The sequence below is a fragment of the Lissotriton helveticus genome, chromosome 3_1, assembly GCF_964261635.1.
Source record: "Lissotriton helveticus chromosome 3_1, aLisHel1.1, whole genome shotgun sequence".
Lineage (NCBI taxonomy): Eukaryota > Metazoa > Chordata > Amphibia > Caudata > Salamandridae > Lissotriton > Lissotriton helveticus.
In genome coordinates this window covers 987200224-987225541 of record NC_136061.1, presented here as the reverse complement: position 1 = coordinate 987225541, position 25318 = coordinate 987200224, and the positions used below count along the sequence as shown (strand labels likewise).

At 43.1% G+C, this 25318-nt stretch overlaps 1 protein-coding gene across 10 annotated transcripts in view; it reads left to right on the top strand.

Annotated features, from left to right (window-relative positions):
• The window catches only part of PCBP3 (poly(rC) binding protein 3), a 187619-nt gene that overhangs the window by 62812 nt on the left and 99489 nt on the right, over positions 1-25318 (top strand). For 4 of the 10 annotated variants that reach the window (XM_078681460.1, XM_078681459.1, XM_078681458.1 and 1 more), the window contains exon 1: positions 23454-23803. The exons of 1 other annotated variant lie outside the window; for it this stretch is intronic. The gene's annotated coding sequence lies outside the window, so the exon portion shown is untranslated. Of the gene's footprint in view, positions 1-23446; positions 23804-25318 lie in introns of those variants that run through there. 5 more of the 10 variants (XM_078681453.1, XM_078681451.1, XM_078681461.1 and 2 more) reach the window with 4 other exon arrangements.

Genomic DNA, 25318 nt, shown 5'->3' with positions numbered 1-25318 from the left:
CCAGGATCATAATTGTAAATACTCTGAAATTATATAAAAGCTCGTCCTTTTTATTACATTTATTTGACTGATTTTGTGAGGGAAGAGAGCGCCTATGTTTTTACCAGTCATGTGCTTAGTTGGAACATAAATTACTAATTTATCTTTAAAATATCCACATACGTATTGCTTAAAAGTAACTCTCAAGAACTTTAATATAGATATTGCCTTAATATTTTGAGGGATAGTTACGTCTATACATAGTATTTTTGTTTTTTTCTAGGTTGAGGTTATAGCCTGGTTTGGTACTGAATTAATGGGTTAGCTGTTCTATTGCTTTCATAGACGCCCTAGGACTAATTGCATATTGTAGGAATCTGTCTCTTCATATGATGTACTAAAATTAGGTGTATTGTGCAAAGAGTCCAGGGGTTCTCTTATGAATGAACAGGGTCTTGCTCTAGCAATCCCAAGGTGCTTTTCTAAGGGTTTAGTCTCGTCTAACAGACTTAGGCCAATCAGAAAGTAGTGTTAGACATTTGCAAATATACACATTAGTCAATAAATGATGTACACGACTCAATAAGGAGATCCACACCAATTTATAAAAATCATACATATCTTTATATATGTTTAGGCACCAGAATAATTATGATCAGGTAAGTACATTTTGCAAGAGGAATATTTTGCATTTTAAAACACAGACACGTAGTGTATTTTTCAGAAGCTGCACTGTCATCCTATAGGAGGAAAAACAAGTGCAGCATTCAGGTACAGTACATCGACTTAAGGTGATTATCAGGCAAGGTCTAAGGCAGCACCAGCAGGTCACCTCCAGAGGCTTTAGGGAGGCCGGGTGCAGTATTACAATACAGTGTCAGGTGCCCAACGTTAGTCATTGACAATCGATCTGCAGGAAAAGAAGCTGCAGGTTTTGACTGGAATGCCAGTTAGACTGAACCAACGGGAGGGTTTAAGTCTTGCAATGCTCGGGGATGTGTACACTGGTGGTCCTTGGAGCAGCTGAGTGCAGAGGATATTTGAGGTGGCAGGTTACTTCATCCAGGAGCACTGGTGGTTGAGGAGGCCAGCAAACAGAGGCTGCAGGTGATGTTGGAGACTTCACGAGGGGTGAACCCAAAGTGGACTCAGTCTCTTGTGGGCTTGGGAACTGTACTGACACCATTAGCCCACTATGACACAGGCCGGTGGGCTCTGGTGCAGTGGTGCTTGACAGAGCCGGTTTTGCCTGTTCTGAAGTTCTTACGGTTCTTCTTGGTGGTGCCTGCAGGATACATGGGAGCAGCTTTGCTACTCCATGGGAGCTCTTTAGTCTTTATTAAAGGCAGGCCATACTCCCAGGCTTTGGAGGCATGACAGCTGCAGGAACAGAGCCGTCTTTGGTGCAGTTTTGATGGGGAACATTAGAGAGCCGGCAGGGCTGGTGCCAAGACTGTTGCTCTTCAGTCTTCTGCTTTTGAGGTTCATCAGTGTCTTTCTTCTTCATATGTCATCAGGATCTGCATTTCTGGTGCCAGTGGCTCCCCTAAATACTGAGTTTAAGGGTGTTAGGGGCGTGTAGGGTAGTACCCAATGGATTACTTGGCCTTGGGGTCACTAATCCCCCTATATGTCTACTTCCTGTGGGAAGTGGGCATAACCCTGTCCCAGAGATCCTAAATTTGCCATCACCAAGATAGCTAACTCTGAAAACTCACCCCCACTTCAGGTAGCCCACCTTAGGGGTAGTACTGTGAAAGTGAAACATCTGCGAGTTATCTTTGACAACCATCTGTCATTTGACAAGCAGGAAAATGCTGTAACTTCCTATACTTTTCTCACTTTAAAAATCTTGAGAAAGATTCCTCCTTTTATCCTGATCTATTTAAGAAAATTAGTTCTAACCACTCTCATCCTTTCTAAGGTTGACTATAGCAATGCTTTGGACATTAATCTGCAGAAACGTCAACTGAATAAACTACAGATCCTGTAGAACGCTGCAGCAGGGCTATTACTTGGAATACCTAGGCACTAAACTGCCTCTAAGGCGTTAGTCTAACTTCACTGGTTGCCAGTACATAGACATATTGATTTCAAGGCTTTGTGCATAGCCTTTAAAGCCTTGCATGAAGTAGGACCAAACTATTTTAAAAAGAAATTCATTTGGTACACTCACCTAAGCCACTGCGATCCTCATCAGCCTTCAATCTGATTGTCCCTAAATACAAAAGAGGTTGTTGGGGCAGGAGAAACTTCATATATGGGACAACTAAACGGTGGAATGCACTACCACTTTATCTTAAGACATGCACTTCCTTTAGGAAGAATCTTAAAACATGGATTTTTAATCTGTAGATTCTTGCTTGATTGTCTATCATTTCTCTTTCCTTTCCATCTTTCTGTTGTTGGATTAGCGCCAAGATGCCCTGGGGCAATCGAGGGCTTTATAAAATGTATTTTAATTTTCAATACTGGCCTGAGTGTGGACACACCTATCTGACTAGCTAATTTACCTGCCTGTCCAGGTGCCAAAGGGCTCTGGACAAAGGGGATGGCTTCTTTTCTAGTGAGAGAAACCAGATTTGCATACCACAAGCGGTGGGCTCTTTGAAGCTCCCCTGCCTTGGAATACTAATATGCAGGTCATCCTGTGGGCGGAGATGAAAGCACCCCCTGCCCGAGCAGGCTTGATTTCTGGCCTCCTGAGAACAAAGGCCCTCACCCTTGGGGGCGAGAAACATGTCTCTGGAGGCAGGCTGGTAAAAACCAGTCAGTCAGCACACCCGTGGGTGGCAGGTTTTCAGGGCACACCACTAAGGTATCCTCTATGTGCATGCATCAATAAATCCAACACTAGCATCGGTAGGGATTTATGAATACAAGATGTTTGATACCAAGCATCCCTATTTTCAGTGAAGCCAATTGGGGTACAATCGCAAAGTTTTTGGGAAAGAGATCTGCCACTGGGGACCTGGCTAGAAGGATTCCAGTGCACTTTCATTCGAAATCACACCAAATACCAGGCAAAAAGTAGGGTTGACATGTCGAAAAGGGCACTTTACTACACATATAGTAAAATAACAGCAGCATAAGTCAAGAACTTAGGGTGATGACATTCTCACATTTCCAGTGATAACATGATTTTTTTCTTGTCTTGCTACTAGATAGGGGTCTAACAAAACAGAAATTAAGACCTAGGATGAAGGGCTTGTCTGTCAGATTTTCCAGGTTATATGGAAACATCTGAGAGCTAATCACCATATGCATACACATATTTCTTTCTTCTCCAATGAGTAGCGTGTGAGCTGCTAGTAGCTCTCCAGCTACCTGTAAGTAGCTCGCCTGTGTGCAGCCTATCCTACGAAATTATAAACGTTTGCTTGGTTAAATAATATATGTATACCAAAATTGAGTGTGTGTATTTGAGATGAAGATGAGTTTATTTTCAGAACTCATTAACTGATATTTGAATGAAAATGGCTTTATTTCCAAAATATATTTACAGCTGATATTTGAGTGATAAATTATGTGGTATTGAAGTGACTTTACACATTTTATTACCTTGGCACCAGAGGCGTTGCTGCTATGGCTGTTATGTTTTACCCATGTAGGGGCATTCCACATAGACAAAGCCTCAACAATGCCTGATGCACTGAGGTGATCGCCGGTATTAACCTTGCAAATGGTGGCCACTGATGTAACATTGTCTGATGTGGACACTATCACCATACCAGTAACATTGGTGGCTCCCGATGAGTTTCATTGGACATAAGTGGCATTACAGAAAAGGTTGGAGACCCCTAAATTCAGGTTATAAAACCACTAGGTAAGCCTAAACTTTCCAAAGTCTCCCCCAGGAGTTACCACACTACCCAATGAGATATGTTGTCCGCATCCAGTGCAATCAATGTAACCTTCTGTTCATTGCCTATTGCTCAGTTCACCATGGATCCTGGATAGGGAGCAGGTTTAGTGAACTCATGACTAGAGTAAAGTTGCAAAGGAAATTGTTTAGAACCAGTTAGGAAGGTACATTCCTATTGAAGCTAAGGGTCACACAAATGTATTTTTGTCATTCATTAAGTTTCCATGGCACAACTACACAATGCCATTTAAATGCTGGCTAGAATACGCTGCCTATTAGCCACTTTAAATATGTTGGTGACAGACAAGGTCACACATGCTGTATCCAAACTATACTGTTCCAAAAATCAACTTACTTCTGCAAAGTATACCTAAGTGGTCCAAGCAGCGCTCCACATTCACCAACCATGTGACTGTAAGCAAAAGGAATATCATCATCCTTCCAAATTCAGTCTATTTAAAAAAACAAATAATACATCTTTTGGCAAATGGACAAAAATCATTATTATTTTTGTGTGTGTGTCAAAATGTAAAGCTGACTGGTAGCTCCTTGGCATCAAGCTGCATTAAAATGTGATAATCCATTGAGTTGCTCTTGGAAAACCAGCAAATGGCATCTTCTTTGAGATGTGAGACTGGGCTGCTGCTAACAGGATTCCTGGCACTCTTACCCATGCTAGATGTGATGACTTGCTCAGTGGCAGGATATAATAGACAATTGCCTAGTTCTAAGGACATATGAGGGGTGATCATGCCCAAGCATGATTATTGTTAAATCATAATTCATAACCTTCCTTCTCTCCTCCTCCATTTATTTTAGAAATTGTTGGTCTAGGGATGATGAGCATCCATGATAAATTAGAGCATGGAAGCGATGGCCTCTGCTGGCCACTGTAGAAGAAAAGTGGGCACATTTCTGAGACAACTTCCTGCAAGATGTTAAGTAGAAGCTCTTTGTGTAGTGACTCCTTTGCCATTTTTTGCTCTATTGACAACGCCATTCCTGGTGTTGAGCATACCAGAACACACAAGGATAGACGAACACCAAAACCTTATCGTTTGTAGATACTTCCGGTTCTCTTGCAATTAGTTTTCTTACCTGGAACCATTTGCAAACGTGCTGTTGTCTAGGACAGAACTAAGTGTGCTTCGAGAGCAGGCATGGGGCAGAAACAACCGCATATTTAATGGGAGTCCGGGGAAGGTGTTTCTCAAAAGGAAAATATTTCCCTCGCGAAGAAACAGGAAACATGAATGTGCAAATGCATAATTGCGTTAAAGTTCCACATGCAGAACATTCCACCCAGTGGAAATTGTGAATTATAAATTTTGCACAAGTTAGCAATCCTGGTAAACTCATACATGCCAGCAATCCTGATTTAGGTAGGAGACTTGCAATTTGTAAGATAGGCATTGATTCGTTTTTTACTTTCTTCTACTTAAAAAAATCTTTCAATTCAAAGCAAGTTTGTGAGTTAGCAAGTTTGTGAGGAAATTAAATGTTAGCATTTGTATATATTATCCTCGCATTCTTTGAGAATTCCATAAAAAATTTGAATTGAATTTGAATTGCCAAACAGTGGCGTAATGACACATACAAATTATTTTACTTTTCACCATTCACCATTGTTGAATCACTCTACAAGAGTTTTTAATATTTTTGTCAGTCATGTGACTTCAGAATGTAAAAGTGTCACTGTACAGATGTGTGATGTGCTTAGAAATAATGTATAGCAACGTTCATTTATGTGTGCCAGGGAATATATATGGAACAATGCATCTTTTGAACAGTCAAAACTTTTTTTTATTGAAGGTATCACCCTATTTTCTTATAACTGAGATAATGTGAGGAGATAATGTGATGTGAAATTTGATTCAAAATATTTAAATGCAAGCCTGCAACCCATGCTGTCTTCACTCCAATGAACAATCCCATAACTTTTTCGGGAACACACATACATATACAGTTACACGTGCTCTGACAATTCAGACATACAGTGTAAAACATTACGAACACACACATAGTCGGCAGGAGTGTGCACAATGTGCACAACTTTGAAAGAATTAAAAAAAAAACGTTGCCTACTTCGCCCCTTACTTGAATTTGGGAAATGTTCTAAAACAAATAACATGTACACATCACTGAGCAAAAAATACCCGTAAAACGAAGCTTTTATATGAATACATGCAGGAAAATATTTTAGCACATTTTCATATGTAACCAAACTTCTCTGAACTTTGCATGTGCAAGAGAAATTTGAATTTCTGACTCTTATGGTTCTGAGATATAAATACATCTCTAAGCAGATACATCCGTTGTCTAGGGATCGAATCGCAGTGCAGCCGAAGCATCCATGACTGTCAGTCCAGTACACAGAATGAAACAGTGCATTCACTCATACGAGAACATTGGTATTACCGCGTGCAATGTGAGCCTTTTTGGTAACAGAAAGTTTGCATGTGATGTTTACATTATATGTGTCTGTGCGGTAATTCGCGATACATGTCGCAGAAACAAGCATTCACACGCAAAATAGTCCCTGAAAGTCTCTTCCCTCCAAGTGGTCATCACTTGGCCATGATCGTCCATACATACACGCAAACCATGCAATCAGTCACACACCAACATAAACACATGACCACCATACGGAAAAAATAGGACATTAGTACCGAAGTAGCCAAAACGCTGTAAAGCACACGGCTGTGCACCCGGTCAGATATGCGAGGATACATTAAAAGGCACATATTACTTGCACAATGAAATCCTGAACTTACACAATGAAGATACACAAACATACCTGATGACAATACGAGCAGCACTTTAACAAACTCCACTTACAGTCAGGCACAACCCAAATGTAAAATAGTTCCACCACCGGCACACACAAAACAACATGCAGGAGGCCACTGGACATACTGTTGGGCTACACCAAATCCCCATTATGCCATTAATACCTGCATATGGACTCCATCAATGCCCCCATTAGTACATTTTTTGGCCCTAAAGCCCAACATAAAGTATCAACCTGTCATCTGAGCATTGCTGAAAGATATAGAAGGGATGATGTTACAACATTCCTGTGCCAGTGGGTGAACTGGTTCTGGGATTTTGGGGCACATATGGGTAATTTGACACTTATCTGTGAATTGGGGCCGTTTACTACTGATGCCTGTCGTCTTACTTACTATTGGCTCCAAAAGTGAGTAACAAGAACACCTCATTAGCATATGATCCACAGGGAAGCAGTGCATTGATGTCCATGTGCCTGCTGTCTCAGCCGCCTCCAACATTCCAACGCTACGCAAGCAAGTAGACCCTGATCTTCAATTGCAAGCAGTCTGCAGTGGGAAGTGGAGAGTAAGGCGGCTTTGGTGACTTAGAGGAATGTTGGTTGCAGTCGGTTTACTCCATTTTTGATGCAGGTGTTGTTGGTGAACCCCCACTGGCAGTCACTCTTCCCCAACAGAAACCCCCATCCAAATGATCAGGGACCCACCAAAAGGATCCTGATTTCTGTGTCATTTGCAGTTGATTGTTACTGGAGTTGTATAAGAGACTACAGATGCCATGCAGTTGTTACTGTATCAGCATCCCCAGGTCATTGAATAAGTCATGCAGGGACCATCAAAACAAGTTTTTAGGCCTCTCTCGGTCTCTGGGATTTTCAGCAGCAATGTCTCGGTTAAGTTTAAATCCCCTACCCACAGGTCATGGCTCTCTGGAAATGGCACTCCATCTAGTCTCAATCTAAAAGGGTCTATCCAGGATAGGTAAGTCTCGATCCTACTGAGGGACAGGCCGAGTGGTGCACAAGCAGGGTTGCAAAAGACAGCACAGCTCCCCACAGTTCTGTGCGCCATGTGATTTTGATGATCTTGCTCAGTTCTTGCACAGCTCCTTCTTTCTTCAACCAACTGGACTGTGCATTGCTCTTCTAGTTATTGTTTTGCTGCAGGGACACCTCCTGCCCCCCTTCTCCTCAATGATGGTCCCTTTTTTCAAGCCTTCTCCCAGCAGTGCTTCATGCAAGATTGTGCCAGATTTTAAGCTTCTGTTGGTGACCAGAAAATGGAGCTAGCTGCATAAAAGCACTAGTCATGGAACTCTGAATTTCCGCCTTCCCTCTCCTGTGGCCAGCAGGCAGTGAGCAGCGAGATCTGGAGATGCCACCAGGGCTGGACTGGTGATTTTGGGCACCGGGCAATCCCCCAGTAGGCCGGATGGTGTGGGGGCCTGTTTTTTCTGAGTGGGGCCGATTTTCGGGCTGTGACTCAGGCTGCCCTAAAAGACTGGCAGTGGCATCTGATCCATGTGGCATAACATTTATCATCATGGCCAATCATCATGGCATGCATAATGCATTGATTTATGGCATATTGGCTGCCGAGGCAGGCAGGCACGGCTCCGAGGTGATGGTGCCGATGTGCACCCTGCGCAGCGCTCAGTTCATGTCTACGCATCTGCACGGTCTTAGGGTGGGGCTGCAATTGTCATGCGCAGTGAGGCAGGGTGAGACTCACGCAATTAAAAGTTTGTGTTTGGCTTGCCCCCTGAGGTTGTCTTCAGTTCTGCTTTGTCTCCTCTCTGCCACCTGCAGGCCGCCCGCAGCAGGTGAGTGTCTGTCTCTGTCGTAGTGTCATCACTGGTCCATCAACTCGGGGTGGTGGTGGCATCAGGTAATGGGCATCCATCCTTCTTGCGGCCGCTGGCCGGGCCGGGATTAAACAGCATATCGGGTCGTGGCCTATAGAATAGGCCCCAGCCCGGTACTGCGCAGTGTCAGTGGATTGCTCCTCCAGTATGAGTGTACTTGACCTCAGCGGAGTACTAGCTGCTATTCGTGACTTCACCTAACACTCAAGGGACTTCACCGGCAGAAACGTGGGAGAAGGCAGACTTGCAAAAATGTGTGTGTCCTAATGTATTGATAGCAGTTAAGTTGAATTTAAAATTGCATCGAGGGTTTCACACTCTCGGAACTTTGAATAAACTGTCTACAGCCATGTTTCAAAGCAATTAGAAGCAAGACTGTTGGAAGGAATTTAGCGAGTCTGATGTATGAAGCAGAAAAGCGTGCCATTCAGTAAATTAGGTAGAAACATGTTCATATGGAATTATGGTCTGAAAACTCGAATGGAAGGTTATGCATGGTGTAATCCTGCTGGCTATGTTGTTATAATTAAATGTACTGGATGCATAACATTCCATTTTCTATGATCTGGTTGTTTCCTAAACTACTCCACAACCTTTTCACTTGCAAGGCCCGCCCTCTTCTATTTTATCTTATGTGTAATAGCTGAACTTTGTAGTTGACTTTTTTCTCGCCTACATTACTTAAGTAATAGCTTTCTTACTCGGGTCACGCAATCTCACATTTTGGGAACACAGTTTCGAGAACTAAGTGTAATGTCTTCAGGTTCAGACCACAGGTGTGACTAGAGTCACGGAATTGACTATAAAAGTTCTGGAAGATTTTAGTCTTTCAAATACACCATGAACTGGGAATCTCTTTCAGCTGGTACAAGGGGGTAGTCTCTTCGTGGGCTCTTTCTGACCCACGTGAGCCTGGCACAATGAACATGTCTGACTGGAACAGAAGCTTTCCTGTTACTCATGATTAATGACTGACTTTCTGCGAGTCAACATTTCATTTTTTAGTGTTCTCTGTAGGAATGTCTGTGATTTATGACTGGGTATACTAGTGCTCCATAAGGTAATCATTTACTATGCTTTAAAAGTGAATACAATCTAATCTGTAATGAAAAATGTGTTGGAAAATGCATTGTTTTGGCCTTTCTGTCTCCAAAACATTCTTGGGGGGAGAGCCCCCCCCAAACTCCTGGGGGCTGGTCTCAATTTTACTTTGTTCTCTCTGATTCACTACTCGTGTCTATTTTTGGTGCTCTCTGTAAGAATGTCTATGGGTACACATATGACTGGGTGGGTAACCTTGTGCTCTTTAAGCTCATCATCTACTATTTACTGTGCTTTGAAAGTTGATACAATTAAAAATGTAATGAAAAATGTGCTGTAAAATGCACCATTTTGGTCTGTCTTTTTCCAAAATTTTCTTGAGGGGAGAACCCCACCAAACCCCCTTAGCAGTGGTCGGGCTCACTCGCTGCGCTCGCTCGCAACGTGCCAGACGGGGGCTGGTCTGGGTAAATTTGCCAGGGCTGCTTTAAGTTCACAGTCCGGCCCTGGATGCCACCACATATTTATAGAAGGTTTGAAGAATATAAATGTGTATACCCCCAGTCTGATATCCTGTGGGTTGAGCAGTTTCAGGGGAGTAGATTACATCCCACACCTAGCTGATGAACCACATACCATTTCTCAATAACAGTTGTAGGAAGAATTGTGCAGGTGATGTTCTCTGACAGGGGCTGGCAAGACATATGGACCAAAAGAAGACAGGCTTCCTACTCCTGGTTGAGCCACAAAACCTGTCTGTGCACACCTTTGGGAAAAGATGGAGCAAAAGGGGACCCACTCACCTTACATTTCCAATGGGTTCTCCTCTCCCTTATTCCTTTTAGTACAGCCATGTCCTCTTCAAAGGCTTTCGTGAATGTTCTAGAGACCACCTCTAGTTTTTTTCCATTCTCTCTCTCGCTCCCTCTCTCTCTCTCTCTCTCTCTCTCTCCCCCCCCCTCATTTTGCCACACATTTTCAGAGCAAATATTCATGCACCACCCATGCATCTCATGAAAAAATAGAAGGACCCAGGTAATTGGTACAGTCAGGAGCCATGTAGGTAACGGTAAAACCCTGTCACCATTAATATGATAACCTCTTCCTACCACCTCCAGTATTAACCAGTTCTGTGAGAGGATACTAGTCATTCACAAATAATACATGAGTGCGCTTGGTCTCAGTTCATTCTCGCAAGCCCTCAATCTACACACATGATTCTATGGGCTCTGAGGCAAAAGTCACAGAAAGTTTATGAAACTTGCTTCGGAGAACTTAGGCTAGGAGTACTCACTCCTCTAAGCCATGCAGGGGACATTCCATATCCAACAACACACACATCAAGTTTCCCACTAAAGTTCTATAAAAACAAGCATTTGCAATGCAATAGGTCTCGCATTTGCGAGAGTTCAAGCTATTCGCATTGTAAATGACAATGTCTTTTATTGATCTGTTTTGATAATTAACACATAAATAAAACGCATTGCCATTTACAATGCCAATAGTTAAACCTCTTTAAATGCGAGACCTATTTCATTTAAAAAAAGCAGCCACCATTGTCCCAGGCTGCATGGAAAGTGAAAGCGCGCATGGCGTGCTGAATGTTGCAGGAAAGCATGTCATGCCTGCAGTAGGAGAAACTCATTAAAGAAAATAGTGCTTACAGACAAACTAAGACATACCATGTAACAACAGAAGTAAACGGGCCAGTCCTCATGGGAGGTTACAAATGAAGAGAAGGCAGTACTAAGGAGGGACTAACAAGCCTCTTAACGAATCAGAAGCCAGCATTTACAAAGGACATTGACAGAAGCCACTGACAAATATGAGCATAGAGTGGGCGAGGATTCAAGTCTATACTCGATACAGCTTGCCTCGCAGAGCAGCGCATGCGCTGGCCAGGCTCGACCTCAAAATGCAGTGAATGCTAGATTTAGTATTATTGCTTCTTAATGTCCCACTCACCCCCCCAAAAAAAAACAAATGTAGCAGGCCTTCTGTTACTCCATGATACAGCACACGATTTACAGAGAAGCCATGATGATGACGTTTGCATATTCCGTCATGAGATAGTCTCTGATTCCAGCAATCAGGAACAGCTGGGTCTTACAAACTAGGGAGGCATCGCATTGCCACACTACCCAGTGATTTCACCACATGCCAACCACTCCTACCTTAACAGTGAAGTACTACAGTCCGAAGGTCACATGACGATCAAGCATGACTTGTTTAAAGTTATTACGCACTGTCAGTGCAAGAACAACTTGTTGTTCTAATAAAAGGAAGGTGCGGCTCGCTAGTAAACATGGCTAGACAGAAGAACACCCACTACCACCCACAATAATCTTAGTAAAGCAGAGCACAGCCAGAATGAGGACAGAACACAACCATGTTACAAGTGACTCTTACATTCACTCTTGAGGTCACACCATGCATCATCTGCACCTGTGCACCCCATAGTGCATCACAGACAAACTACTAAAAACACGTTTATCAACATAGGGTCACTGTGGCAAGGCCACCATTGTTGGCTGCTTGTGTCCCTAGCCCACCCCCTTTTCCTTTCTAGATATGCCATTGTTGGACCATTATTATAATGAATGCAAAGCAGGATGCAGATGTTACAACACAAGGGTGCATGCATTGCATAGTTGCATAGTACTCTATGGCCGCTGGATCTCTTTATGTAGCTCTCATTTGCGCCCCCTACAGGAGATTGATTATTCCCTGTTGCCATGTTCCATGATTCCCAATGGTGGCCGGTAATGTGCCAGAGCAGTGTGGCAGGCCACACTCGTGCACACACACACTCACTCACACCCATCCATCCACAAGCGGGCACATATTCAATCAAGAGAGAAGCCAGAAAAATGTAATATCTCCCAGTTTGAACCATATCCAAAGTTGCACTGTTGGTTGATGAAAGCAAGTCGGCAGTCATTTGTGGTACTGCTCCCTCCAAGGGAATTCTGAAAATCTGAAAAATACTTCCTTCTCGCCATCCTTCTCTGAGTCTTTTGTCATTCCTTCCTTCTCTCCATCTTTCTTTCTGACGTTTTTCCATCTTTCTTACCTTCCTTCTTTGCATCCTTGCTGTATTTTTCCCTTTCCATCCAAATTTCTGCCTTTTTACATCCATCTATACACCCTTACTTCCATGGGTCTGTCTTTTTATCCATCAATCCTTCCTCCCGCTCCAATACTTCCTCCAATCTATCCTGGTATTTTCTTTCCTTTCTTTATCCACCCACTCTTCTGTCTCACTGAGCGCCCATACATCCTTACTTCTCCTTTACATCTGTGCATCCTCACATCCTCCATCTTCTTCCTTCCTTCTTTCCATTCATCGCTTGATTTATCCTTATCTCCACCCATCTGCTCTTGTATACATTCATCTCTCATCCATCCTTGTCCTCATACATCCTTCTCTTCATTCACCCCTTCATACATATTCCTCTCTAGTCATCTTTGCATCCATCCATTCTCTCTCCATCCTTCTCCACACCACTCCTTCTCCACAGCCTCTTCTCCATTCCATGGTACATATTTGATTTCACCATAGAGTGGAAGGTGCCTGTGGTCTACTTGAGAGTCATTTTCACTGTCTGTACTGAACCAGTGGAGCTCCTGATGTACAAACTGGGCAAGTGAGCCCATTTGTGGTCTTATGTTGCAAGCTCCCAAACTTGGCACGAACCACCTAACGATGATGAGGAGAAGTCCAAAGACCACTGAGGAAGAATGCAGATAGCACTGTAAGCAGGGAGGCTATGAGTATGATGTGTGAAAATATTAAAAAGATTGACGTGACAACAGTAAAACTGTGCAAATGATGGCATAATACATGTTGCTTCAGGGTCACACAGTCCTACCTCCTTTTCCCCAACTCAGTGTACCACAAGGACAATCTCCACCATCATCTTGTTTGCTCCCAAACACCAATACACCCAAAGAGCAATCGCCAATCATCAGTCTTCCTCCTGCAACCTCAAAAGACAATTCTCACTATCATTCTATCCCCTGACCTTGACACACCCCAACAACAGCATCATACTACCACTGGGCAAGCCAAAGCTCGCTTCTTGGCTCAGTCAGTTAATCAGCTGTGTGGGACCTACAGGGCATGAGTTTGCAATGCGCCAGGACCAACACGCACTTCCATCGTTTTGCGGTTTATAAACTGTGCACAATAAAGTCAAAGATGAAGAAACTTCCAAAATTCACAACAGTTAACACTAACCAGTGGCATATCCGCATTAGCAAAGTCAGCACAGGTGCAGCTGTGAGCTTGTCCATTCCTCTGTATCACTCACAATTCTGCAGGGCACGGAGAAGCAGGGTAGGCGGCAGTTGCTCCTGTGTTTTAGCAGGAGCCCTCCTCTCACACCTGCCCAGGCCCCCTAAGGCCTTGCTGGGTGCGCCCCAAATCATTCTCCTCCATCTTGTGAGTTGCAGCCTACCTGTGCCCCAGATTGCAGTGAGCAGAGTCCAGGAAGTGGTAAGGAGTCAGACTAGTGCTGTCTCTTCCCAAGACAAGAAGTTGTTTAAAAAACGTTTTCACTTTCTGTGTTTACTGTCTTTGCCTGTGGTTGTTACAGTTTAAAGTTGTAGTTTTAGCCTGCCTGTGATTGCATATTTTATCACCTGTTTTGTGTTTTAAACTTGTGGTTTTCCCTGCCCATGATTGCTTCCATTTAACGTGTTGAATTGTGGGATTTGCAGTCCAACCTCTGTAGTTTGTCCCTCTCATTCCTTGGTGACAATTCTGTTTTCCCTCCAAATTTCTCCTTTGCTCTGTACTAAGACTTGTATGTTAAAACAGTGCACTCCCAGCCACGATTTTGTGTTCACAAACCAGTGAAACCAGCCCCCCTGCCTCCCCTCCCCCTCCGCAACAGGGATTTTCTACATCAGAGGGTGCTTCTGTAATCTGTTTAAACTGTGTTTACTAGGGCATGTGCACTTCATTTTTTGGCCAGCAGAGGGAGTATAGTTTTATTCAAACAGTATTGTTAGATTTCTAGTTAGTGAGGCACTTACTTGCTGAAGTCCAAAGTGTGGATTGAGCTTGTCTGTCTCCTAGGAGATTATGAACAGGAGAAGCAGCTTCCAACTCCCTGGCCAGCAAACCTTGTCTGAAGTCGCTGGGACCTTATATGGTCTGCTAGTGATTGGTACATATCTACACTGATTGGTAGTTGTGTCTGGTGTTTCTATTGGATTAGGGTTAATGTCCTCATTGGTTGGGTATTTGAGGGTTCTGATTGGTTTCTGGGTCTGTTATTCAATCATTGTAGGGTTGGGACTAGGGCTAGGGTTAGGATTTCTATTGGAAGTAGGGACTAGGGCTTCCTATGCTATTGTTTGTTGGGAGTAGGGTGGGACTAGGGCTAGGGTTAGACCTTTAATTGGAAGTAGCGATTAGGGCTTCTGGTGTGATTTGTTGCTGGACTAGGTGTAGGACTTAGAGTAGGGTTAGGCTTTCTATTGGAAGTAGGGACTAGGGCTTCCTGTACCATTGGTTGCTTGGACTTGAGTTGGGAATACTGGTAGGGCTAGGGCCTTATTTGGACATAGAGATCAGGGTTTTTGAACTGATTGGGTGCTTGGACTAGGGCTAAGATTGGCTGTAAGGTCCTGGTCTCCTATTGCTTCTAGATTTTAGGGCTAGTGGTGTGATTGTATAGTTTTAGGGCTAGGGTTCCCATTGGCTGAAGGGGTCACCTGATTACAAGGGCTATAAATTGCCAGGGTTAGGGCGTCTCAGCCCGGGCTTCGAGGCTAAGGTCAGAGAGGACAAGGGCAGAGAGGACAAGGGCAGTTGCCTGTTTAAGCGTTAAGGGCAGAGAGGACAAGGGCAGTTGCCTGTTTAAGCCTGTTAAGGGCAGAGAGGACAAGGGCAGTTGCCTGTTTGAGCCTGTTCGAGACTGGTCGGGACTAAGGCCAGAAATGCTGCCCTTTTTCTCATTTAGCAATACCCAGCCCACACCATCCACATCCACAAACACACCAACACACTCACACCAAATGTACACCACGCACAACACTATGCACAGATTAATGTACCAGCATGCACTACAAACCCAACCAAACCACATCTACACACCCTACTAACCCACCTACCACACATATCCACCATCACCTACAAACAGTACACAACTCTATCCTATACCACTAACCCATACACTCACCACTAACACAACACCAATCAACACCATACATAACTACATCCCATTCAGACACACTCTCCCTGCTGTAATTACACCTAACAGACCACCTTTTATCACTAACAAACATATAATCACCCTTCCATCAGTTGTCCAACAAACACCCTCTTCTCCCTTCTACCATAATAACACTAACACACAACACACACACTGCACACCACCACACTTTGTAACTCTTGCAACAAACCAGCCTAAGATAAACACTCTCACCTCTACTTCATTCCCTCCTACACACAACATACACTCTACTCATAAAAACATCACCACCCCCTCTACGTCACATCCTCCTCTCACAAACAATACTACAGAACCAAATCCATTGCATGAAACATATACATCAGCACACTTTTTCACTACTCCTCAAAAGCAAAACATATCACACACACCAGCACAACAAGATCTTCAAAGCGCAACATCTCATAATACTTACCATCACAAAATACAAACATATACCCACCTTTCAAACCACACAAAGGAACAAACTCCAATGCCAAGCTTTCCCTCTTCCATCACACCTAACACAGATACAGCAATACAGCACTTCTCTTCTAACCGCCTCTCATCCATTGGACAATTTAGAACATTACTACATGACCCACATGCTGCATCACCTCCCCTGACTCATACACCTTCCGCCTTGAACACACGCAAAAAAAATAAGTAACATGCCACACCTCACAACTTTGCTTCCCAAGTCTACTTCACAACAATGTTACACCACAAAAGCAACACAGCACTCCAACTCACTCTCAAACACTATCTCCAACACATACACACGTAGACCCATCAAAATGCCTTCTTAGCATGCTGGTTGAGGAACACGATACAGAAAAGCTACACGATTGCTATCCTAATACAGCTAATACCAGCACTAAAAACACACCTGCTACAAACCCACACAATACTGATCACTCTTCTACCAAAAAAAGTCGTACTATCACCAAAGGCCACTCACTAAACTGTCTACTAATAAATGCTCGATCCCTCTCTAAAAACAAGCATCACACCTTCAACCTTCTCACCGATGCAAAACCAGACATACTATTCATAACCGAATCATGGTTGGGAGAAGATATGGCTCCAGTCCTGCATGAAGCCATTCCTCTAGGCTATCAAATAATCACCAACAATCGTATAGCCAAAATAGGAGATGGTCTAGCTGTTGTATTCAGGCAAACATCACATATCACTAAAATTGACAACATTTACATAAAGAATTGTGAGACTTTTCGAACAAGATGCAATCCTACACCGTCTTCCTCCTGTAACTCCCTGCTCCTTTACAGACCTCCACATAGCAAGGCAACATTCCCAGAAGCACTTCTAGACACAGTTTCAAACCTGATAACAATACACTCCAACCTATACATTCTGGGTGACCTTAACATTTGGTTTGATAAACCCAATATGACCCATCCAAAAACAATAATCACCGGCCTAGATGCATTAAACCTGCATCAGATTGTCCACAATCTGACACACACCACTGGACATATCCTAGATGTCATTTTTGCTAATACTGAACTAGTTACCTTTCAAGCTATAACTCCAGTCACATGGTCAGACCATCACTTGCTTGCCTTTCAACATAAAACAACGCTAAGCGACTCACCTAAAACTACCTTACATCCATCCACCTATCGGCCATGGAACAAACTCAATTTGGAACACTTGGAAACACAACTAACATCCAGTACAAATCTGGAAACCATAAATTCTGTTCAAAATCTATATGAGTGGCTACAGGAAGCTTTTGACATCCTGATACCTCTCAAAACCACACAACAGAAAAAAAGCGCCTTGGAGAAACATAGAAAGAAAAGACATAAAACAACAAATTAGAAAGCTGCAACGTACCTGGCTCAAAACAAACGCCAAACAAGACAAACTTCACCTACAGAAAATTAACAGATTATACAAGTCGGCTATCAAAAAAGCTACCAAATTGTACTATTCAGACAGAATTCAAAACGCTAAATGTGCAAATAAAGAATTCTATTAAATACTCTATGAATTTCGCAAACCAAATTGCCTAGAAGGAACTCATGTTGTTACTCAAGATTTCATAGACAAACTGTCAAATCATTACACAGACAAAGCAGACACGTTGGAATTGTACTTAGAACAGAAACAAAGCACCAGCACTAACCCTTGTACAAAACAACAATCTAAGAATGCTCTAATCAAGCCTCTCCGTTCCTTCCAACACATCTCACACGATGAATTTATAGACCTGGTCAAAGCAAGCAGGCCAGCCAGGACCTCTCAGCTGCCTTTAACACGGTTGACTATGACACTCTGAAACAAAGACTCTATGATGCCGGCATAGAGGGAACTGCTCTAGACTGGATCGCGTCCTACCTTCGAAACAGAACTAATGTCATCCATACCCCACCTTTCTCGTCCAAACCGTACTCCACAAAAGCAGGGGTCCCTCAAGGTTTCATCATCTCGCCCATGCTTTTCAACATCTACATGAAGTCATTACCAGTACTGATCAATAAATTTCACCTCACGTGCTATAACTATTCAGATGACACGCAAATACTCCTTCAACTGGAATGCCCCAAAGACATTGGAAAATCAGCAATTTTCAGCAGTCTCAGAGCCGTGGATCAGTGGATGACCTGGAGCCATCTCAAATTGAATGCTTCAAAAACTGAAATACTCACGTGTGGCGATTGGAAACATTACAACCCGCTTGCTGCATGGCCTGATGAACTGGGATCACTGCCTAAAGTATCGAAGGAAGTAGGAAACCTTGGAATGACCATAGACTCCAAGCTGTCGATGAATGCCCAAGTGGATAAACTAGCAAGATCAAGCTTTGCTACTATCAAAACGCTGCAACGAATTTTCCCTCATTTGGGATTTCCACACAAGGTCCAAGCTACCATCTCCCTTGTTCTGTCCAAACTCGATTACCCCAATAGCCTATACCACAGATCACCTTTAACGACCATGAAAAGACTACAACGGATTTAGAACTCAGCTGCCAGACTACTCTTGCCTATCAAACCGCGAGACCACATCTCCCCTGCATTGATAGCCCTGCATTGGTTACCGGTTGCCAGAAGATCAACGTTAAAGCTGCTTTGTATCACCCACTAAGCAATACATGGAATGGGACCACTCTTCATCAGGAATAAAATCACCAAACACATTCAACAAAGGAACCTCCGCTCTAAAGGAGCATCTCGCCTCAAAATCCCAAGATACAAGAAAAAAACCATGGGTGGCACATCCTTCTCTGGTCAAGCAGCCAAAATATGGAACTCTTTATCCCTCAACCTAAGGTCCACCGGCACCCACATTATCTTCAGAAAACTACTCAAGATTTGGCTCTTCCCCACATAAGCACCATTCGCAAACAGAAATTAACAGCATATCCCTCTGTATACTGTATACAAGCATTTGTTTTTACTATAGATATGTACCTATCTTTGTGCATTACTTTGTATAAACATGTAAAATAATTATGTTGTTGAGAGAAAAAATAATAATAATAACAAATAAATAAAAATCATCTTTGGTCTACATGTACATACTTCCATTGTGCATCTATGTACCGTCCATGTACTTGGATCTGTGTGTCTGTTACTTTTCTCCTGAAAAAGCATATCCGATGCACTACCCAATTTCTCATCCTGTGCCTCTATCAATATCTTTAATCTACATATACTTACCTCCTTTATGTATCTATAAACTTTCAATGTAATTATGGATCTATATATTTATCACTTTCTTCTAATTTAGCATTTCCAATGCACTACCCTATTTCTCAGCCTATACCTCGCTCAATATATCTTCTAGCCCAACCTTCTGACTCATCTCAAATTTCTTTTACTACTCCTTCCGATGCACTACCCTATCTCTCATCCTATACATCTATCAATATATCCTTTACATCTACTCTCTCATTTATCCCAAACCCCATACCACTACTATTATTGCCAAAATAACCCTTTCTAGACTCTCTCTTACTCTACCCCTCCTTGCATCATCTGACACCTCTTTTACTATACCGATCCCCTAACACAAACCTTTCTAAACTCTTCACTCTGAGTCCTCCCCTCCAAAACTCCTTTTTACTCATCCAAAAGCCTCCTCCTACTGCTAAGACCTAAAAAAAAGTCCTTCAATCTTTTATCCCTCCACTATCCTTTTCAATCGAAATTAACAGACTAACATTTTCACTTCTTAAATTCCATATTAAACTATACTAATATACTACCCAAATAACTGAATAACATACCCACTACTCAAATTACTTCATATTTTTTACTATACTAATTTTCAACAGTAATCCTTTATGGGTTCCGGAGTGGCGTGCTACTCGCCAGAAAAGCGCTTCAACACCCATCAGGGGTAACAAGTGCTATATGAATGCAAATCTTTCTTACCCTTTTATCCCTCCGCTATCCTTCTCACTCCAAGTAACTGACTAATATCCACCACTGAAATTACTTCATATTTCACCATATTAATTCACCACCAATCCTTTGTAGGCCTCCTGAATAGCGTGCGTCAACAAGTGCTATATAAACACAAACCTTTGTCCTCCTCTATCCTTCTGCTATCATTCCAAATCCAAATAACTGACTAACCTATCCACCACTTAAAATGTACTTGCATGTTTCACTCTACTAATTTAACACTAATCCTCTATGGGTCCCGAAGTAGCGTGCTACTCGCCGAAAAAGCGCTTCGACGCCTCGTCAGGGGTAGTAAGCGCTATATAAATGCAATTACAATTACAATATATAGTTTACGTAAACACATATACAAATAGTACTAAGCCTCCTTTGATGTCAAACGCATATATGTTCAGATGATATCATATATAATCGGTGAGTGCACGAGTAGACAGTGTCAACCCTTATGAATACACACACAGAAACGAAGGCGTAGCCTTCATAAACACATGCAGTATAAAACACCTGCAGAGAACCTCAGTTGTATTCGTCTTTTTAATATATACATAAGAAGTCAGTTTTCATTCTTCAATCTTCCATTCCCTGAACTATTCCTTCTCCATCCTCGCTCGGGGGATGCAAGAAACAGCTCGAGAAGTATTTGTGTGAATGACGATCATCACCCTGGGCATGTGGGGAAGATCGTGGAGCCTGGAAGACAGATACTTCCAAACCACTGCAGGCCTTATTCTACTGTGTGTCATTGAAGAGGACTGCATTTTGCGCTTCAGTTGTCTGATCTGGCCTCTCTGTTCCTTCCTCTCCTGCCCTCTGAAATGAGGAAGTAGTGCATTATGGGGCAGTCCAATGAACCCTGTAGACTACTAAATGATCTAAGTAATACTGTGGTTGCCACTGTTTCACTATGTTATAATGTAGTGTTCCATGGATAAGAACTCTTAGTCCATCATTTAATGGTTCAAATCATGAAAGTGACAAGAGGTAAAAGGAGTAATAGGAAAGAAAAGGTATTTGAATAGCCAATCAGAGAAAAGGACTAGACATCAGTCTTCTCTTCTTCTTGAAAGTGAATCATGAAGTCCTCTTTCCTACAAATCAAGCGGTCCATCTCCATATTGTGCCTCTATTGGCCTTTGCTACACTTGGAGAGATGGAACCAATCAATCCTACAGTGAGAGTTAAAGAAGAAATGTTGTAGAATCTCGAAAAACACACAAAAAGTGAGCCCTGCTCTTCTGGTAGTTTTTCCTGTTAGTTCATAAAGCTTTTCAACGGCTTTGCTCAGGATGTATCAGGTGCTCTTTGCAAATCTCAGCTCAAAGACTTTCAGAAGACCAGATTTTGTCTTGATAGTCTCTTTTGAACCTCTTTTTGGCACTCAATGGATTCTGGTTGCCCTTCTGGGTCAATATAGAAGGCTAACAGAGTGGGTGATGCCAGCGCACTGATTTTGTCAGTTATCTCACCTCTGTTTGACATTTTGGTCATGCAATTCTGTTTGACTATGTCTTTGAGATAATTCTCCAGGTCCATAGGGTTAGATTAGTGCAGGTACTTTCTGACCACAATCACTCCATCTTTTTTTCGGATCCCAGGCATTTTCACCTGTGGCATCTCTCAGGGCTCCTGCTTGCTTCCAGCTATTTCAGTGTGTGAATGTGTGTTGGGCTTCAGTCCTCTCTCAACCAGGAGTGACTGTGAGCGATAGATTATGCTGTTGTTTTGAGGGAGACCCATTGTAGACACCATTTATGCAGCATACCCGCTTCACCCGCATGCCTTGTTAGTCAGGCATAACAGTGAGCTAGGTCCTACTATGCTCTTTGAAGCACTAGACTTAGAGTGACCAGATTTTAAAAACCAAAACCCAGAACATTTACTAAAAATAGAAGAAGGGTTACAATTTTATTTTATCTGTGCGCCACAGAATGCCAGTGCTCATCAACATAGAAATGCTGAACAGGTACTAAGAAAATACATAAAATGCAATTCTTAAACCCAGTGACATACATGTTAATTAAATTGCTTCTCTTATATTATTTGCTAACTAGCCCTAATTTGCAACACGTAAAAATCTGCCTTCCACTGTTTTCAGGGACACGAGACAAATTTTCTGAAATCTGACAGAAACCTGCTGGAAAACTGGGACTGTCCCGACAAGTCTGGAACACCAGGTCGCCCTAACTAGGCTGTGCTTTAAAAGCATGGAGAGAGGAGCTCCTGGCATCATAAAAATAAAGGGACACCAGGCACTCATATTCATATTAGAAAATTTGGGGATGAAACCCCCTGAAAATGCTGCAATGAGTATTTACAACTTCTTCGATGCCATTAGAGTGGAACAGAGAACACAGACTTACTTTGAGAGTGGACATTGAGAATAATGGTTATTCTCAGGAAAATCCATTTGTACATCAGTTTATATCCTGCTGTCTGAGCAGCTTTGTGTCGGGGGAGGGGTGAGTGTGTGCGTTAATGTCCCTTCCAGGAACAGAGTAAGGTCCCCAGAATAGCATGAACACACGTCCACGCACATAGGGGACGCCTCTGCTCTGCCCCAACCCTCCTCTCTGAGCGGCTTCGGAGCGGATTCACCTAGAGAAGGACAAAGCGCGGAGGGCGGCCGCACCTCGGGTGCTCGCCGGAGCGTGAAGCGTGCTTAATGTAATAACTCCGAGAAACGCGAAGGCCGCGAGCGTTCGGCCACCAAATGACCCACTTTCACAATCTATCAGAAACATTTACATAACAGGGATCCCCGGCCGTGGGAGCTTTGTTGTGCCTCGCGCCAGCAGACCACCGCGATCACTCAGAAGTTCGGGAACATTCCAAAAGTGACGCGTCGCGAGACTCGGCTGCGGTTGCAGTCTGTGAGGACTGAGAGTCCGTCGTCGAATGCCAAAGCTGAGAGACAGGTTCATCGCAATGCGAAGACTGAAACACAGAGCAGGCCTTTGCTAAGACAGCGCCCTGGGCGTGGGAGGAGAGAAATTTGGGGCCTTTGCTGGTGATACTGATAGTATGCTAAATGAGGTAGCGGGGGGCCCTTTTGTGTTCACTGGTCAGTGCTTGGATGAGCAGGGACTGAATACCACAATCCCAGGACCTCCCCCAGTTCACGATAGCTTAGCTGCCTCAAGCATAGGATGATTTATTGATGTGTGCTAGCAGGGGTCAGAGTGTGAAAGAATGGCAAGGAAGGGGCTAACGCCTGCCATATGATAATAAAACTGGTAAACTACACAGAAAGAAACAGGTAGGGGGACAAGTTCAAGGCTGGAGCATGATGAGAAGGGCGCTGCTGTTGGCATAACCTTAATTCACACAGCTCCATGCGCCCCTTCAGAAAATTGGCCTGGCCTCGGACCAGCTCACTCATGCTAAAGGCTGGCCCTGCAAAACATTCCTATGGAGTTCCTCTGATCGGTGTATCAACAGGCTCCACTTGAATCCCTACACAGCAAGAGACATCCGCCACATAAGCCAATGATGTTGTGAATACTGGGAGGTGTCCTCAGGAGTCGCATGATGTGAGTAGAAAACGACTCCATAGAACTGGGTATACAGTATGTGTTGAGACTTTCCCCAGGAGCTCCTATAAGGTGAGTTTTGCGAGAATCCTCTTGAATCCCATTAATGTGAGTATGGGGAATCCTTCTGGGGCTACCCACTTTGCCATAGCGGAGAAGTTGCCACCGTTGATTTCTCCATAACTCATGTCATTTAAGATATGAGAGATTCTCCTAGAATCTCTCAAGATGATTCAGAGAAGCTCCTGTGAAATTCACGAGACTACCTAGGACTAACCATAATAAACATGGTAGAGACACCATGACAATCTTCATTATGTGAGTCCTGGGATAAACTCCAGGAACATTCGTAATAGGGTTACTGCAATAGGTTCCTACTATCAGTGGTGTAACACAGGTCTCTGCAGCTCCTGAGGTGCGGGGCCCCAAAGCTACATGGGGCCCCCTCAGCACAGTACTCTGGTCGGAGAGCCCCAGGCTGAGTCCTGAAGGGGTCCCTCCATGTACCTTGCAAGGGGGCCCCCTCAAGTTTTTTTACGCCAGTGCTACTAATCGCCATAAAGTGAGTACTCAGGGACTCCAGAATGTCCCTATTGTGAATATTAAAAAATGAAAGGCTCCCCAGTTATTCATGAAATGAATCCCCTTAATGTTATTATTGAGAAAGCCCAATTCAAACATCTCCCTAAAGTGAGAACCGTCTCAAAACTCTCTTGGGTAGTCCACCACAATTTCTAACTCTTTGGTGCTCTTTTAGCACAGGATCAGAAGACCTCGCTCTGTAGCCTCTCCGAAGAAGCCAGAGCATTCAACTGCTCTCACCCTGTGTGAGCTTCCTTCCAGGTTAAACATTCCCAGCAAATGAAGATGGGCCTTTATCATTCAATTCCATCATGGAGTCATCTAAGGAAGATCCTTGTCTACTGTTGTCTTTAGGTTGTACCTCCATCCACTCTTGAATGCCACAGACATCCATGACCACCTCATCCATTTGTAGACCCACATGCAGCTCCACTAGCCCATCACTAACATACACAATCAAGTTTATACCATTCCACTGCAACCTACCCAGTGTTTTTCAATCTATCCTAATTAAATCTGTAATCTTGTGCACTTTGCACACTATTGCTTGTTGTAACTGTACATGTTTTAACTATGTTTCCAATGGCTTAATTTTGATTGTGACTTTCACCTGTGATGGAATTACTACAGAGTGATCAGGCAGATGTATTTATTATTTATTTGAGTTGATGAATTGCTTTTACTGCATGAATAGAGTACATTGAGTTTGAATTTCAGTTGTCATTCCATGATGCTTTCTCCTAAATATATATGTCGTGGCTAATACTGAAATTACCAGTGCGATTTTCATTCCCTAAGTGGGTGCAGCAGGCAAAGGTGGACTTTTTGGTGGAATCTTCTGATGTCCTTTTTTAAGCGTGTGCAGCAGCAGGTATCAGAGTATTGAGGGTGGCTTTCAAATGGTTTGTTAGATTTTGACTAATCAGTGTGATATTGAGTTTTTATTTATTTTCTTAAGTAAGCTTAATCTGATGCCTGTATTTTGAGGCTAATCTAAAATGTTCT